We start from the raw sequence: 17,859 nt of genomic DNA, 5'->3' as shown, positions 1-17,859 counted from the left end.
TAAAAAAATTATTTTTGTTGATTTTTAGAGAGAGAGGAAAGGAGAGAGATAGAGAGAGAGAAACATCGATGAGAGAGAAACATCATCGATCGGCTGCCTCCTGCACGCCCCACACTGGGGATCGAGTCCGCAACCCGCGCCTGTGCCCTGACTGGGAATCGAACCCTGACCTCCTGGCTCCTCGGTCGATGCTCAGGCTGAGCCACGCCGCCTGGCAAACAGTGGGAAGCAAACCAGGCCAACAGCTGAGAATGAGGTGGGGAGGCCGGGGCAGGGAAGGGGCGATGAGGGGAGGGAACTTTGCTTCCGGGCCCTTCGCGCCAGGATGGGGAGCATAGGGCTGGCGCCCCACCCCTGCTGAGGAAGGACCCGTGCCCACACCCACACGGCTCAGTTCCCACCATGTGCTCTGGGGACCCTGGCAAGGCTCTCAGGTGGGCGTCAGCTGGCCGGGACTCACGCACCGGGGCAGCCCAGGACAGGCCCTAGCTCAGCCCACGGCCAGGGCCCCTGGTCACCCCCTTAGGAGAGGACAGAAGGGCTGGAGTTGGCACCTCCTCCAGCCCCCACCCTGCGGACTTCCAGCACAGCCTGCCCTTCCTGTTTCCACTCCGGGCCCTGCAGGCCATTTCCTCCAGGGGTCAGTCAGGGCAGGGCCTCTCTCTCTCTCTCTCTCTCTCTCTCTCTCTCTCTCTCTCTCTCTCTCTCTCTCTCCAGGGCCCAGCACTTTCTGGACTTGTGAGCTTCTAGATCTGGGCCTTCGGGATGCCCTAGAAAAGTGCCCCCTGGCCAGCCCCTCCCCGGAGGCTGGGCGGCAGGGGCGTGTGCTGAGGCCGTGTGCTGTGTGTGTGTGTGTGTGTGTGTGTGTGTGTGTGTGTGTGTGTAGGGAGGGAATAGGAGGGTTTATGGGGGCAAGTGTGGCCTTGCCCTCCTCCAGGGGGCTGGCAACACACCATGGGGACTGCGGGATGGGAGCTGGCGCCTCGGGAGGGGCTCGGGGCCTGGGGGGACATGCTTGGCCTGCCCGCTGGGGACCTTACTCCCGGAACCCACTCACCCCGCCCGCCACCCTGCAGCCCAAGGTGGCAAACAGCCTCCCTCACCAGGGGCTACGGAGGCGCGCTAATGGCCGGAGCGGGCGTCCTGGTCTGTGATGAGATCCGCAATGTTCCTGGCGGGTCCCAGAGGCCTGGTGGGAGAGGCGGAGGCGGCCGCTGAGTGCTCATCGGGTGAGACTGGAGTGGGGGTGGGGGCCAGCGAAGTGCTCAGCAAGCTCGCCCCCTTAATGGCCCCGCCAGCATCCACCACCAGCCGGGCAGCCGCTGCTCACTCCTGTGTCCCGCAAGCAGGCGGCCTAAAGAGTGCAGGCCCCAGGAGGCTCGCAGAGCCCAGCCCGGCCCCTGCACGCCCGTCCGGGTAGCCCAGAGGGGGCCCCGGTCAGTGCCCGCAGGCAGGGCCGTGGCACGGGGTCCTGGAGCCCCTCCTGGAGCGAGGGGACCTCAGTCGTCACTCAGCCATGCCCGCCCTGCGCTGCGGGAAGAACAGAACAGAAAGGGCAGGGACCTGCCTAGGGATGCACAGCGAGTGTTTCTAGGCTCGGGGCTGCTTCATGTGCCACGGTCAGACGCTGCCCCGTCCCTTCCGGGACTCTGGGGTTAAAGGTCAGCCTTCCTTCGCCCACTAGTGACGTGAAGGCAGAGGGAGGACAACTTCTCCCTTCACTGAGGGCGGGTGGGGGTCAGGGGGCGGTCCGGGTGCCGGGAATACAGTGCTGAGTGAGGCCATGCCCACCGCCTGACCCCGCGGGGCTCACGTTCTTGCCTTAAATCCTGTAACACCCTATGCGGTCAGTATCGCCACCCCCACTTGACAGATGGAGAAACTGAGGCTCAGAGAGCCTAAGGAGTGAAGCGAGGTCCCCCAGGCAGTGCACGGAGAGGGGCTCGGCCCAGGTGTGGCAGGCTGCATCCAAGCCCGGCCTCTCAGCCACGCCTGTGCCGGGGCAGCCGGGACTGGCACCGAGGGCGTGCCGGGGCCACTCGCCGGGCTCTGGGCGTTGCCGCAGTTTTTCCCTCCAGGCTTCGTTCTCTCACCGCAGCCTGGCTAATGGGACAGGCGCCCAGCCCGCCGGGGGCAGGCCTCGGAGCACATGGAGGAACGGAGGCCGTGGCCAGGCTCGGACCCTGGCCCTGCAGCAGCCTGGCCTGAGGGTGGTCCCAGGGCTGGGACTGCACTCCGAGGGCCAAGTCCCAGTCCCAACCTGCCTCCTGTGACTCGCTGTGCTGCCTTGGGGAGCCCAGGCCCCTCTCTGGGCCTCCGTTTTCACCTTCATTGGGAGAGATCATTTCTGATGTCCCCCCGACTCTGCCAATCGGATTCCATCATCTTGTGGAGCCCTTCGTGGGGCCCAGCCCTTTCTGGGAAGTAAGCCCCACTCAGCGTGTCTGCTGGTCTTGGACTCCATGCCGCCACCCTCTCCTGCCCCCCACCCTAACCCCACCCTCTCCTGCCCCCTACCCCAACCCCACCCTCTCCTGCCCCCACCCCCACCCCACCCTCTCCTCCCCCCACCCCCACCCCACCCTCTCCTCCCCCCACCCCCACCCCACCCTCTCCCTATAAAACAGGAAAGGAAGTGACCTGTCTCAAGCTGGTCCTAGGGCTCCCCTTCACCCCTCTGCTCCCCTTGTCTCCACACCTCCAGGCTCTGAGGCCCCAGCCCCACCTGTGGGATGCCTTCCCCACCCTCCTCCGTCAGTCCAAGGGTGGGGAAGGCGGCGCAGGCAGCCGGGGACCCCGACAGGCAGGGCTGGTGGCAGCGGGAACGCCACGGAGACCGCGCTCAGCAGAGATCGTTTCCCATCGCGGGCCCGCCTGCCAGGCTGTGGGAGGACCGTTTCTTTCTTTTCTTTTTTTATCTCCATCCAAAGTGGCTGGGAGGGAGGGGGCCCAGGAAGAGAGACTCCTAGATGGGAGATAGGTCCTCGGCCTGGGCTCAGACTGCTGGGCACTGGCAGCCAGGGTCTCCCCACCCCACCCCTCGGGCCCAGGCCCCAATCCGGGCTGCGCTCCTGGCGCGCAGGGGCGGGCCTGGGCGGCTCCTCTCCTCCAGGTCTCTCATGACATTAACCACAGGGGCCTGAGGGCCCACCCATTTCACAGATGAGGCAACTGAGGCTCCGAGTGGAGAAGTGACCGGCAGATCGGGGGGACAAGTGGCCAGTCTTCTGGGAGTTCCCGGCCTTTTCAGGCAGGGATGGGGTTTGGGAAACTGACCCGAAGGGAGGGAATGATTCCTTCTTTTATTAGAGGAGGGAAGGAGCCAGGCAGTAGGGAGGAGCAGAGACCAGCCCAACTACAGAGACTTCCCAGAATCCCCTGTGCTTCTTCTACCCTCCAGGCCTCTCTTTCCAGACCTGTCCACCTGGCATACCGCTACTGACACTTACGGTCATACTTTGCATGCTGCCTCCTCTGGGAAGCCCTCCCTGGTTTTCCGAGTCAGGCAGGCCTGTGCTCCTGCTGCTCCCGGCTTCCCACAGAGAGGACTCATCACCTGCTATGTAGCTGTGTTTCTTGAGGGTAAGGCTGTGCCGAACTAGCCTCTGTTATCGGTATCCCACTGCCCAGCGTGGAGCGGGGCACACTGTTTGCCCCAGGAGCTGTTGAATGACTGAATGATTGAATGGTCATCTATCGAGACCAACTCTGTCCCAGGCCTGTGCAGGGAGTCCAGTGGTTAATAAGACCCAGCCCCAGCCCCAGCCCCATGGAGCACCCCCGTGCACAGCGGCCCCCCACACTGTCCAGAGGGAGGTTGGACAAGGTGTGCTGGGAGCTCAGGGAAGGAAGAAGTAGAAAGGATCCTAAGATGCTCAGGCAAGAGGTGTGAGGGCCCGTAATGACAAATAGTTTGGGTCAGGGGTTGGGATGGGGTTTGGGGGGGGGGCTTAGTGACCCAGGAATAGGTTGCTTTGTCCCAAGTCTGGGCCCGCGGCCAGGATCGGATTGGTGAAAGGGCGCCTGGACAAGACATGGGGTCACATTATCGCCATTTCCAGGTGAGACCAGAGAGGGCAAGCATCACGCTCCAGGTAACACAGTGGGAAGGGCCCCAGCCATTGCTCTGCGCCGTCCGCAGCCCCGGCGGCCTCCTGGCTCCTGGCAAACAGGCTGCCAGGCCCAGGCCCAGGCCCCGGAGGGAGGTGACGATAGGAGCCTGTCGGCCAGCGCGTAGGAGGCAGTGCGAGGTCGGGGCTGAGTGATCTGCGTCTGGTGCTCACTTAGCAGAGCGCGGGCCTCTGGGACACCCGCGCTGAGGCCGACCCTGTGGCGGGCGACAGCGGGCGACAGCGGACGGTCCTCGCCGGGAAGGAGCTGCTCTTCCTGGGCCCACGCCTGCGCCTGCGCTGCGAGGAGGTGGGTTCTCAGGCGCCAGACCAGCCTGGCGCCCGCTGGCTGCGCCTGGGGAGTAAGAAGCATCTTTTTTGGTCCAGGAGGGGCCGCTCAGCACAGACAGCCGCCCGCTCACAGATGGGGAGGCGGAGGGGGCTGGTCATGGGGACCGACCGCTGAGCGCCCTCGGAGCCTGGCTTACCCAGGAGCCTCCTTGGCTGCTGTGTACCCGGGCCCCTGAGGCCCGCCCTCCTCTCATCCAGCCCCCCTGGGACTATGGCAATGAGGCCGCACGTGGACCACATGGGGGTCACCTCACTTCTGAGCCCGCATGTGAGGCCTTGGGCTGGCCTCTGCCCCGTCTCCCTGTGCGATCTCAGGCCCTGCTGAGTCTCAGCCAAGACCCCACCCTCCTATGCCCCGGCCCTTCCCTTCCCCTGCTCCGCCTTGCCTGTGCTCTGAGCGGAGGGCCTGCGTTTTGCTCCCCGGGATATCCCAGCGCCCGCCGTGCCTGTCACATAGCACCTCTCAATCAATCGCCGTGGCTTTGAAACTCCCAGCAGGCGCCCCACCTCCCCTCTGCAGGCCCCTCACCGGCTCACCCCCGCTCAGCCCCCAGGTTCTGCTCTGTGCACGTGTCGATATGCAAATCGGAAGCCTGTTTCTAGTCCACCTTCTCCTTTCCACAGTGGGTGCGTGGGAGCCAGCGTGTCTTCTTTTAGATCCTCCGGCGGGGCCAGGACGCGTGCCAGGCCTCAGTGGCACCGCCAGTGCTCCGTGGAGGTGTTTACAGTCTGCCCCTGACTCACCCACCACAGCCTGCAGCAGGCTCTGTCCAGGCTGGGCCCCGGCGCAGGAAGCCAGGGCGCCCCTGGTGTGAAAAGCCCCCTGGGATCCTGGAATAAGTCGGGGGGAGGCCTCCCAGAATGGCCCAGGCCCAGGGGAGCGGGAACAGGGATTTGAGGGGCCAGGGTTGAGCTTTGTTTGGCTGACCCTTCGGTTTGGTTTTGTTGGTCCTCACCCGAGGATTTCTCCCATTGATCTTTAGAGAGTGGACGGGAGGGGAGAGACAGAGAGAGAGAGAAACAGCGATATGAGAGAGACACATCGATTGGTTGCCTCCCGCACGCACCCGGACCTGGCGCCGGGGATTGAGCCTACAACCCAGGTACATGCCCTGGACCAGCATCGGCCCTGGGACCCTTCGGTCCACGGGTTGACGCTCTATCAACTGAGCCGAACTGGCACTTGCTCAGGGCCTCCCTCTGGGCGCCTGGGAGCTGGGGCTCGGAGGCGAATCAGCCCAGACCTTGACCTTCAGGGCCCCTGGTGTGAAGGAGGCGGGGGTGTCATGGGCTCTAATGGGGGACCTGGGGAGATGTGGAGACACAGGTTGCTGGGGTCCAACCCCAGCAGGTCCAGGGGTCCCCAAAGGTGTGGACGGAGTCGGCGAAGAAGGAATGACACGGAGACAGCATTCAGTTGATCAGCAGCCTAGCCAGGATCTCTAGCCAGGATCTCCAGCCAAGTTCTGGTCTGGATCTCCAGCGAAGTTCTGCTGTTTATTGTCTTGTTACATCCGTATTTATACCAGTTGATTTTAATCCTGTCAATTTCTATTGCAAAGGTTAGGGCGTTTCTTATCTCCATTCCAGGGAGTAAAGATTATGTAGCTTAAGCATGATTGTTTGTAGTGATTAACTACCCGCCTGGCACTTAGTTAAGGAGTTTCATCCCCTCCCTGACTTCAGGGAAAAATCCCTGCCTGGGGAAACAACCTTTCTCGGAGAGGTGACCTTGGTTAAAACACACAGCGCTAAGGGGAGCAAACATATTAAGAACAGTATGCTATATATGCCAGGTCCCTTGAAACATATGCTGTGCAGATGTTTCTTTCCTGCAGCGACTGTGTCAAGCAGCAAGGATGGACCGGCTTCCGGCAGCAGGTGAGGTGGTTGCCCACCCAGTGGCTTTCCTGGCAAAGGGAACAGCACGTGTAGAGACGCAGAGGCCGCACTCGAACCCCAGCGCAGGGCCCTGCCCTCCTGCATGTGACCTGGCCGCTCCCTCCTCTCTCGGAGGGTTTCACCTGTAAAAGCGGGGGGAGGGTGTTGCGTGGGTAGGTGCTCAGGGGTTGTCCTAAGAGTTGTCCCTGGGCCTCCCTCGCTGACAGAGACTCTGTAGGAGCGGGAGGGGAGGAGTCGCCCCGGGACAGGGGCCTGGGTGGCGGGAGGTCCTGGTGGCTGCAGGCAGGACAAACAGGCTGTCTGTTTAGGCAAGGAGGGGAGCGGGAGCGGACCCTGCCAGCCAATCCACGGCCTCTCCAGCCCTGTGTTTGCTGATGGAACAAGGCAGTCAGGTGTGTCAACAGAGCGGAGTGAGGTGGCCCTGAGCTGCACACACACGGGCTGTCCCTGGAGAGTCATGGAGACACCACGCAGGGCGCGGCTGGCGGGCGCCCTGGAGCCTGCTGCCCTGTACGCCTGCTAATGGAGGTGCTCAGCCTGCGTCCCGGCTGGGGCTCCAGTCCCCTCCCAGGCCTGGCTCAGCCTGAGGAGGGGCCCGCAGGGTGTGGCACCCTCCCTGGGAGGAGACAGCCCCTGACGTTCCCGGCCCTTCCCCTGGGGAAGTCCCGCCATATGGATGCCAGGCTTGACTCCGCCACTAGCTGGGTGGGTGACCCCGTCAGTCCCATGCTCGTCTCGACTTCAGTTTTACTCTCTGAAAGTGAGAGGCGGGGAGAGAAGCAGTTCCCCAAGGGGACCCCCCCCGCCCCTTCCCTTCAGCCAGAGCAGCTCAGCTCTAAGCAGTTTGCCTGGTGATTCCTTCGTGTGCCAAGCAGATGCCGGGCACCCACTCCACGCCTGGTGGGTGTGAAGTCAGACGAGGCAGCCAGGTTTCCCAGCCCAGCCCTCCCTCTTTTCTTTTTAAAATTAAATATATTTTTACAGATTTCAGAGAGGAAGGGAGCGGGAGAGAGAAAAATAGAAACGCCAGTGATGAGAGGGAATCATTGATTGGCTGCCTCCTGCAGGCCCACACTGGGGATCGAGCCATGACCTCCTGGTTCCTAGGTCGATGCTCAACCACTGAGCCACACTGGTCGGGCAGAGAGCTCCCTGTTTAGAAGGGGAGCCCCCAGTCCCAGAGCCTGCACTGGGGCTGTCGCTGGACAGGTCTGGGCCCGGAGTTGGTCTGCCTTGGGCCCCCGGTGGTGTGTGGGTTCTTCACAACGCGAGTCCAGGTGATTTGGGGAGTTGGTTCATTAAAGCTGGGGACAGGGAAACAAAGGGAGGGCTTGAGGTAGAAGGAACAGCAGGAGCAAGTCAGAGGAAAGGGGTCCTCGGAGTCAGGGTCAGGGGTTGGCCCCGCACGGGCTGCTGCTGCCCGCTGCTCCCCTGGTTGCCAGTCTCACGTGTCCCCTAGGAAACGCGCAGAGATGCCAGGCGCGGGTGCCCCAGCGAGAGCGCCCCGCGACCCCTTCGTCTGGAGGCTTCTTGTCTGGTCTCGGCCAGTGGGAGCCCTCGGGGAGATCTCGGGGGAGGGTCTTACCGGAATATTCATTAGCTTTTCAGGCTTGTCCTTCAATATGTTGACTCATCCACATGTGTGTACCGACGGGTCAGGGTTCTTTTCTGGCTGGCTTCGTCCTTAAAGAGCGTCGCCGAGACCGGGACCACGGCTGGCCTGTCCTGGGCGCCCGGACATGGAGACCATGGCTCCCACAGGTCTTTGTTTAGGAAAGACAGAGCCTTATGACTTATTAGCAGCCTGTAAATTGCTTACATTGTTTGGCCTCGTCGAATTGTTTTGTCTCAGTTTCCCTGACTCCAGGAGCGGCCCTGTGGCTCTGAGAGCCGCCCCAGGTGGCTCAGCCCCGCATCTGTGCACTGGGTGGCAGGAGCACCACCCTCCTGGCAGGCCTCCTGGCAGGCCTCCTGGCAGGCCCCCTGGCACACAGCCTTCAAAGGGGCCCGGTAGGTGCGCTGTGCGTCTCCGTTGCTGTTGTTCTTACCGGGTTCCTGAGCGCTCCTCCTTGTTTTAGGAAGGGGCAGCCGTGGAGAAGAAACCCCCGCATCCAGGCAGGGGTAGGAGAGAGGGGCCGAGGACCCCCACATTGGTGGGCAGCCTGGGGTTGGGTGGAGCTACAAGGTGCAGGGAGGAAGTGCCTCTGACCCCCAGCCCTCTCGTTCACACCCCATCCACACCCCAAAGAAGCCAGCATTCAATCGTCCTCGGATGGACCCCAACACACACAGGCCCCCCAAGCCTCACGCTGGACAAGCACCTTCCTGCACTAACTAGGCCAGGTCGGCGGGGGGAGCAGGCAGTGAGCAGCCAGCCGTGGAGATGTCGAGGCTCAAGCGTCAGGAAAACGAGTCATTCAGTGTCCATCAGGGGCCAGGCAGAGCCCCCGGCCTCCTGAGTCCCCAGCCTGGACACCTGCCACATCTGTAGGGGGCAGTGTGAGGCTCACAGCACCCTAACCCAGGCTTGCGCCACCCCGTCCTTCCAGGTGGCCCAACCCCCATGGGTGCACCCTCTGGGGAGACCGACTCCCCAGGAGAAGCAGATGGTGCCGGGCCTGCCTGGGACTGGCTGTCCCGGAGCCCAGCTGTTGCACAGATGTTGGGGGGAGGGTAGGATGGGTGAAAGGCAGGAACCCTCGCAGCTCGGGTCTGAGTCACCAGCAGCCCGAGTGGTAATGAGCTGATTACAGTCATTACAGGCGGATGACAGGAGCACACAGCTCACCCCAGCAACCGCCAGGGACGGGCGGATCCCACGCAACTGCCCCCGCTGCCCTCCCACCGACTGCGACTCCCAGGCAGTCTCGATGGCCTTTACACGCCTCATTAGGGCCTCCTGGGTGTGCCTGCCAGCCTGCTGCCCAGACATCACCCTGTCCCTGGGCGTGGCAGCAGGCACTGGAGCCTGACTTGGAGCCTTGATAAATGGGCACAGTCATGCCCACCCAGGGAAGCTGGTATGAAGTCCCCTGTCCACCTGGAACTGGGGTAAGGACGGGGTGTGGCAGGGACCCCACTACCAGGGCCTGTCCTTGCCTGTCTGGTCACCTACCAGGGGTCTGAAAAGAGAGGGGGCACCGAATCGGGCCCAGGACCACCTGGGCCTGTGCCGGGCAGCTCCTTTCTGCTGGGCTCCATGTCTTCCCATCTGCTTCCCCTCCAAGCGCAGGCGCACAGAGCCCACGTGTCCCGCAGCTAGGGCGGGGTCCCCGGTGGCAGTGACATAGCAGGCAGCTGAGACTTAGTGCTTCCATGTCTGACGGCATTGCTCTAAGTGCTGGGTGTGTCTTTTTTAAATATATATTTTATTGATTTCAGAGAGGAAGGGAGAGGGAGAGGGAGAGATAGAAACATCCATGATGAGAGAGAATCATGGATCCGCTGCCTCCTGCACACCCCCTACTGGGGACGGAGCCCGCAACCCGGGCCTGTGCCCTGACCAGGATTTTGAACCGTGACCCCCTGGTTCGTAGGTTGACGCCCAACCACGGAGCCGCGCCGGCCCGGCTGGACATGTCCTCCTTCACTTGGTTTCACGGCAGCCCGATGAGGTGGGCCGTTGCCATTCGATAGAGGAGGGGATGGAAGCCCAGAGGGGCCCAGTCACTGGCCCGGGGTCACACAGCTGGTAAGCAGCACAGCCAGGCCTCAGTCTCAGCACCCTTGTTCCAGAAGGCTCGCTCCAGCGGCCCGTCTGCCCGGCCCGCCCCTGCCCAGGGCCTCGCTGCCCTGGCTGGCACGCACCGCCCCTCTCCTCTGGAATCACCTCTGGGAAGACACTTCTCAGCATACTTGTCGCCTCGTCAGAAACCTCTGTAGTGCCCTGCCACTCCCTGGACAGGCCTCTGTCCAGCATTTGGACCCCATCCCTCCTGACCAGCCTTCCCGCCCCTCTATTCCTCGTGCTCTGCCCCCACCCCAAGACTCGGCTCGGACCTCACACTTCCTGACCCCTTGCTGTGTGCTCCCACCTCCTAGCTCTTGCCTGGGCTGTGCCATCTGCCTGGAGTGCTCGCTCCTGTAGGTTCTGCCAGCTCCAACGCCACCTGGCTGAGAGCTGAGCCAGGACACCCCCGCACCTCTGCCGGGAAGAGGTGGGGGTGCGGGGAGGCAGGGAAGCGACCAGGGACTTTAGGGGCAGGAATGTGACTTCAGGGCAAGCCTCAGGTCTCTGCATCTCAGTGTCTGCAAAATGGGACTATTTGCTGAGCACCTCACGAGGTTTAGAGATGGTGCCTGGCACACAGTAGGTCCTCCAACACAGTAGGTCAGTCGCACCTTGCGTGATAGGTGTAGGGAGACCCCTTCCCCACTTGTGAAGCCCAGCAAGGACCCTCTGGCGTTGGCAACATGGGAACAGCTGTCACCTGAGGCCTTTGTCCCTAGGGAGCCACCTCTCCGAGGGCCTGAGGGTCCGTCTGCTCTGGTCACCACTGAGGACAGGGCCAGGGCTGGGAGGGGTCTGTACGCCCTGCAGCCCCATGACCGTGACTGTCCCGGGAGGCCCTCCCCCCGCCCGGAGCCCAGCACCAGCTCCCCGCTCTACTTGCTCTGGGAGGGAGTGGGTGGCACCCTCCCTCCTCCACATCTCTGCCGCCTGCCTCCGAGGGACTCCAGGGAGACCGTCTCCTGGCAGCGGAGCTCTGCTGCCCGCCCTGCCCCGCATGGGCCTCTGGGGCGCTGCCGTGCCCGGGGCTCAGGGCTGACTGGACCCTGGGAGTGGGCAGGGGCCTGGCCAGGGGTCAGGTGCCAGCATGGCACACGCCCAGGGAGTGTGGGAGGTGAGACGGTGGTCCCGGCTCCTCCGATCCGGCTCCTTCGTGCGGGAAGCACCTGGCACAGGCGCCAGCAGGCACGCGGCGGGGAGCCTGCTCTGGGACCCGCACACGCGGTGCGAGAGGGCCGGACCCGGGGAGGCGGCATGTCACACCGGGTGGGAGGGTGCAGCACGCTCAATGCGTCCTCACATGAGGGCCGTGGGGACCTCAACCAGGACCCTCTGCATCGTCACACGCCCGCACTGCTCGAGCCAGAACCAGCGGGACGCGGGCAGGTGGCGACGGCAGACCTGCCTCGAGGCCTCCACACCGGCGGGAGGGCCAGGGTCGGGCAGGTGTCCACGCCGCTCTCAGTCCCACCTGTTTCCCGCCGAGGGCTGGGCTCGAGGGCCCAGGCCTGGCCCACCGGCACCTGAGGGTCCCACCTCACTGCCCAGACCCCTGAGCCCAGCTTCTGAGGTTCCCTAGTCGCCGTTCTCACCCCTGGGCACCCAGAGCCCAAGCACACCTGAAGTTCAAGCTCAGCCGGGGTGGGGGGTGGGGGGTGGCCCGGGGCCTAATGAAAAAATGGATATTTTAAAAATGTACAAAAAAGGAATTTTTTAAAAAAGTACATCTACATTTTGAATGGGCGATGCACGCACATGATTCAAAACTGAAAACTCAAAACACTCCGTGACTGGCTTGCTCTCCGCCCTGGCCAGCCAGCGCCCTCTCCGGAGAGGCGTGGGGCTGCGGGCCCTGCGTGTCCCTCCAGACCGCCGCCTTCACGCATGCTCTCATTTAAAACGCACACACATCCTGCTCCACGCGGCTTCCTGCCCTTCAAACTACATGGTGCCTCTTGTTCTATGTCAGTCGAAAACGGCGCCTGGTTCTCACTTCTGGCTGCACCTTCGCTGTGTGGAGGGGCCGCACGTTCCTCAGCGGCCCTGCTGCAGCGCATGGAGCTGGTTGCTGGTCTTGTGATGACACGGAACGTTGCGATCACCGGCCTTGCGTGTGCCGCTCCGAGCGCCCTGTCCATCTGATGTCTGATATTGGAACGGCGGCGGCGGCAGTGTGGTTAGAAAGCCTCAAACAGCCGTTACGTTGGTGACTGTCTGCTGAGCAGAAAGGCACCCGCCAGGCGCGTGTTCCACGTGACGTGATGCTCGTTTCCCGGCACGAACTCCTGGAAGCAGAGCGCAGTGGCCCCTGGACACGGGAGGAAGCCGGAGCCCGGGGGTGGGCACTTTTTTAAAAAAAATAATATATTTTTATTGATGTCGGAGAGGAAGTGAGAAGGGAGAGACAGCAGCAGCAATGAGAGAGAACCACCTATCGGCTGCCTCCCGCACGCCCCACACTGGGGATCAAGCCCGCAACCAGGCACGTGCCCGGACTGGGAATCGAACCGTGACCTCCTGGTTCATCGGTCGGCGCTCAGCCACTGAGCCACCCAGCCGGGCGGTTGGGCACAGGCTTAGTTCCCACAGCCTTGAAGAGGCAGAGGGGAGATCTGAACCCAGACAGTCTGCCTGGTGCCCACGCTCCTTCTCTCTTTTTAAAAATTATGTTCGTATTGATTGGCGTTTAGAGAGAGAGGAAGGGCTCAAGGGAGCATCGACTTGCTGTTCCACTTACTGACGCGTTCACGGGCTGGTCCTTGCATGCGCTCTGACAGGGGATCGAATCCGCCACCTTGGCGTATTGGGCCCTCACGCCCCTTCATTCCAGGCCGCCTTGCAGTGAAGAGCTGCAGAAGAGCCCCAGGCCTGGGCCCACCCCCCTCCCCTCCCAACGCCATCCGAGCTCTGCCCCCCCCCCCCCCCCCCGGAATATTGCTTCCCAGGAGAAGGTGACGGATGAAGACTGGGTCCCGAATAGGCTTTCCTGGGGGTGGGGCCTCCTGAGGAGGACGCCCAGAGCCCCCGCTCGCCCCCCAGGGCCGAAGCCCAGTGGGAGGCGGGCTCTGCTGGCCCCGCGCGCCTGGAATTGGCATCCCTGAGGACAGAGCCGACACCAGCGCCCTTGGCACTCATGGGTGTTTGCTTCCTGGCAGCGATTTCCACGGGCTGCTCCCCCAGACCTCTCCCTTTCCAGAACCCTCCCCTCCCCACCTCCCCCTCCTCCAGCAACCACAGCCCCCTGGCCTGTCCACAGTTAGTGCTGGGTCCCTCAGGCCTGACCCTCTGCCCTCGGAGCCCCAGCCCCCAGGTCTCTCTGTCACAGCCGACGCCCAGCTGAGGAATGTGTCCGGATCCCCCCTTGGCGTCCACCTCCCTGTGTGGCCTGGGGTCTGTCCACCTGCCTCCCAGGGCCTTGCTGAGGTCCTCCCACATCTGCCAGCTCGTCCAGGGCTGGTCTCCGTCCCAGGGAGGCCGGGAGCCACCCGCTGCCAGGAGGCTGTTCCGTCCACCTGGCGACGGGAGGCCTCTGCTATGAAGGCCTTTTCCCTGCTCCCCTCCCCCAGGGCCCCCAAGGGCCCAACAACAGCTCTGAACTCTGATCCCAGCCTGTCGGGCACAGGCGGGGCGAGCTCTGTCAACAGCAGCAGAAACTGGTTCCCCGAATGTCAATAGGATTAAGGGCTTGGGGCCCAGTGGCCAGAAGCCAGCGAGAGGACGAGTGCGTTTGCAAAGGAAGACGCAGCGCCCAGAAGCGCCTGCCTGAAGCCTCTGAGGGGGCCGTGGACGGCGGCCCCAGGGACTCGAGTGGCAGGGTGTCACTCAGGCAAGGACGGGCCCTGTCAAGCACCCACGGGGTGTCAAGTTCTATGCCGGTTGCCGGGGGCAAAGAGAGGAGGAGACCGACTCAGCCGTGGGGTTTCCAGACGCATGGAGGAGGGGGCGGGGCAGGAAGATCCCTGACCCGTGTCCTGCGGTCACTGGCGCGTCTGAGGCCCCGATTGGCTGGGTGAGCAGGCGACGGTCTGGTCCTGAGCCCGGGCTTCCTGGCCCCGTGCTCACCGCACAGCACCCCGCACTGCACAGCTGGGTGGGACACGCACACATGCACACGCACACACACATGCACACACACGCAAGCTCTCTCACGCACACACGCACACGCACACATACATGCACACACACGCAAGCTCACACACACGCACACACACATGCACACACACACGCACACACATGCGCACACACACAGCCTCTCGGGGCTGGTGCCTGGTGCCTGGTGCCTGTCCAGCCTGCTAGGCTAAGTGACTCGAGGGAAGGTGGCCAGGATGGCGGGGGCTGAGGAAGATGGGAGCGCTGCTTCGTGCGACGCAGGTGATGACGGAGACGCGGGCGTGAGTCCCGGCTCCCTCACCCGGGGGCCGCGGTGCTGTCAGGGCCTTTCCTCCCTGCCCTCCGCTCCCTGCCCTGGGGCAGCAGGACGGCGCGGGCAGGGCTGTAGGAGGCTTCACGCAGAGCCCCCGCTTGCAGCAGGATCCAGGTCTCCGTGTGGGATGATCATAAAGTCTGAGGGATGGAGTCGGGCCTGGGAAGCATCCGGGTGAAGCCAGAAAAACCGACAAGAGGACTGGTTGGCGTCCATTACTCTCCCCATGCCGGGCCCCTGGGACGTCTCGGCCAGAGCTGAGGTCCCTCCCACGCGCACCCCAGGGCCCCCCGTGCGGGAGTGCCTGCAGAGTGGGGAGCCCCAGACTACCCAGCTCCGGACAAGGGCTGTGCCCAGGCTGCCCAGGCTGCTGGCTGGCACACAGGCAGGCAGGCCAGCGGGCACGGGGAGTGTAAATTCCACATTTGCATCCTGGATGTTCCCAGTCCCTCGGGCTGCTGACCTTTCCAGCGGCTGCCTCAGTCCTTCCCCTCCAGCCACTGTGCTCGGCCGGCCGGCGCTGGTCATCGGATGCTGGGGCCTCTTAGAACCACAGGAGGGCGGGACCAGGCACCAGGGGCCAGGGGCAGGCGGCCCGGGAGGGCGTCCTGGCGGAGACCAGTTGCCCTCCCCTCTTCACTCAGGCAGGGGGAGCCCCGTCCCCTGACTCAGCATCAGTTCCCCATCAGAATCTCCTCGCCTCCCTCTGCCAGTCACTGCATGACACCCGGCAGCCTGGGCCCCAGCTTAGCAGTGACAGCGGCAATCAGCACCCTGGCTGCCTCTGACGCCTCCCTGGGGAGCGCCCGTCTGTGCTGAGTGGCAGCAATGCTGAGCCCGCTGTCAGCGTTTCTGGGCTCAGCAGCCAGGCCTGCCCCTCTGAGGAGCGGAACCGGCCCCAGCCCATCTGTACCCACCCCAGCCCAGGGGTGGCTTGGCCAGCAGGTTCCCCAAGATGCATTGAAATTTAAATCCACCTCCAGGCCTTTAGGAGAGCAGGCTCTGCCAGTGGCTCTGGGACACGAGATGGGAACACCGAGTCCTGCCCTTGGGGACTCACAATCACAGAGCCCCTTTATTCTTCTAAACCTTTTTTATTGATTGACTAGAGGCCCGGCGTGCAATTGAAATCGTGCGAGGAGGCGCCCCACGGGCGGCTGGGACCTGCGCCTGACTCGCAGCGTCCCCCGGCCCCCCTGCCTGTGTCCGCTCCGGGGCCACACCGGCTCGGGCAGGGCCCCCTGTCTCTGTTCCGTCTCCACTCCACGCCTCACCTGTCCGGTCGTGACCCGTTATGGCGTCCCGGCCTAATTTGCATATTACCTCTTTATCTATGAGAGAGAGAGAGAGAGAGAGAGAGGGAGAGGAACACTAATTTGTTCACTTATTTAGGCATTGATTGATGGATTCTTGTATGTGCCCTGACTGGGAATCAAACCCCCGGCCCTGGCGTATTTGGATGATGCTCTAACCAGCTTGTTGTCCACCCCATTGACGTCCCTTGGGCCAGGTGCTGGGCTGCGTTGATGAGTCTTTTGGGGTGAACTTGTCCGCTCTGGGGCTATGCTAGTCTCACCCCCATCACCTCAGAATATGACTTTATTTGGGAACAGGGCCGTTGCAGATGGAATCAGTGGTTCCGGACAGGGCCCATCGGTAAGGTGATGTCACACGGAAGTAGGTGGCCCTTCCTCCCGTACGACAGGTGTCCTGTGAGAAGAGAGAGGACAGCACGGGAAGACGCAGACAGGAGCAGAGAGCCCCACGACGGCAGAGGGAGGGAAGGAGAAGCGAATCTGAGTCCAGGAACGCCCGGATGGCCGCCACCTCCCGAAGCTCAGAAGGAGCAAGTGGGGGGGTCCCCCCAGGTTTCCCGAGGGAGCAGGGCCCTGCAGACACCCTGATGTTAGACTTCCGGCCTCCAGCGCTGTGAGACCGTACATCTCTGTGGGGGGCCCCCGTTTGGGGTGCTTTCTGTCAGCAGGTCTAGGAGACGATGCAGTGAGAGAGGGGCCAGGCTTCGGGCATCACAGACAGTGTAGCGGGGGGAGGCGGGGAGGACCCGTGAAGCCAGTTAACACAGACGTGCACACTCACCAGGTCACCAGGCCTGGCCCGCGTTACAAGGCGTTTCTGCAGCCGGTTCGATCCCCCATCCCCCCCACCCCCCACTGTGAAGTGGGTGCTCGTATGATAACCACCAGGAAACGGAGGGACAGAAATGGGGAGTAACTTGCCCAAGGCCATACAGCTGGGACGTGGCCGGGGCAGGATTTGAACTCCGGCCGTGGCTCTGGATCCCACTCCCCCACGACCCTTTGAAAAAGCAAAAGGAAAATAAAGAAGATGCGTAGGGGGTGAAGGGCCATTTAGAAAGGGAGCTAAGGATGCTTTAAACACAGTGGGACCATGTTGCCCTCCTCCTGCTCAGACCTTCAGCCCCCGCCCCTGTTTATAAAGCCCGGGCCCCTCGCCCACCCTCCCGGCTGCGGGAAGCCGACCGTGTGCGCGCTGAGAGCACGGACTCCGGGCTTGAACCGGTTCTGCCGTTGCTGCCGTGTGGCTTCTGCGCCTCAGTCCCTTCACCTGTGAGATGGGGCTGGGAAGGGCCCTGTGGCTGCTGGAGGCTTTCATGCGCTCACGGCCTCCGTGCCTCTCACCCCCGCGCCTCCCGCGGAATTCGCCGAAGTAGCAGCGGAACCGCCTGGCCCGCTGGCGGGTCCTGCGGCCTCTGCTCGCGCTGTCCCCTGGCCTAGGACGCCTCTCCCTCCCTTCTCTGCTTCCCAGACCCTGGCCCTCCTTCAAGGCCCAGTTAGAATCATCTCCTGCTCTGCCCTCCGCCCCCCACCTGGCGTTAGCGGTCCCCCCAGGACCTCGCACGGGCATCTCCTGGAGCTGGGAGGCCCATCAGCAAGAGAAGTGCTGCTCCTTAGCTCGCTCTATACGGGGCAGGGGTCTCGCCTCAGTTTACCCACCTGACAGTGCTGTGGCACTGGCATCCTTGCTCTGCCCCGTCTCACTGTCTTCCCTCACTTGTCCATCCGCCTACCAGCTGGACCCCATCCCCCCTCCCTCACTGGCTGCCCAGCACACAGCACCCCCCCCCGCCCCCCGTCTGTCAAGCAGAGCCTCAGCAGGGGGTGGAGATGGTCTGCCCTCTGCCCAGCTGACAGGCAGATTAGCTGCCTGTCTCCCCCAGAGGAGAGTGGGTGACAAGGGTAATTGGCTGCCGGCCTGCGAGCCACCCGGGGAGCGGGCGCTGCCCTGAGGGCCGGGGGGTAGGGAAGGCCTTCTCCACCTCCCACCATGGCTAACGTCTTCCCTCCTCCTGAAGGATTCTGGGT

This window comes from Myotis myotis, unplaced genomic scaffold, assembly GCF_014108235.1.
Source record: "Myotis myotis isolate mMyoMyo1 unplaced genomic scaffold, mMyoMyo1.p scaffold_m19_p_27, whole genome shotgun sequence".
In the NCBI taxonomy this organism is placed as follows: Eukaryota; Metazoa; Chordata; class Mammalia; order Chiroptera; family Vespertilionidae; genus Myotis; species Myotis myotis.
The sequence above is the reverse complement of the archived record's forward strand: the minus strand, read 5'-3'. Positions refer to the sequence as shown.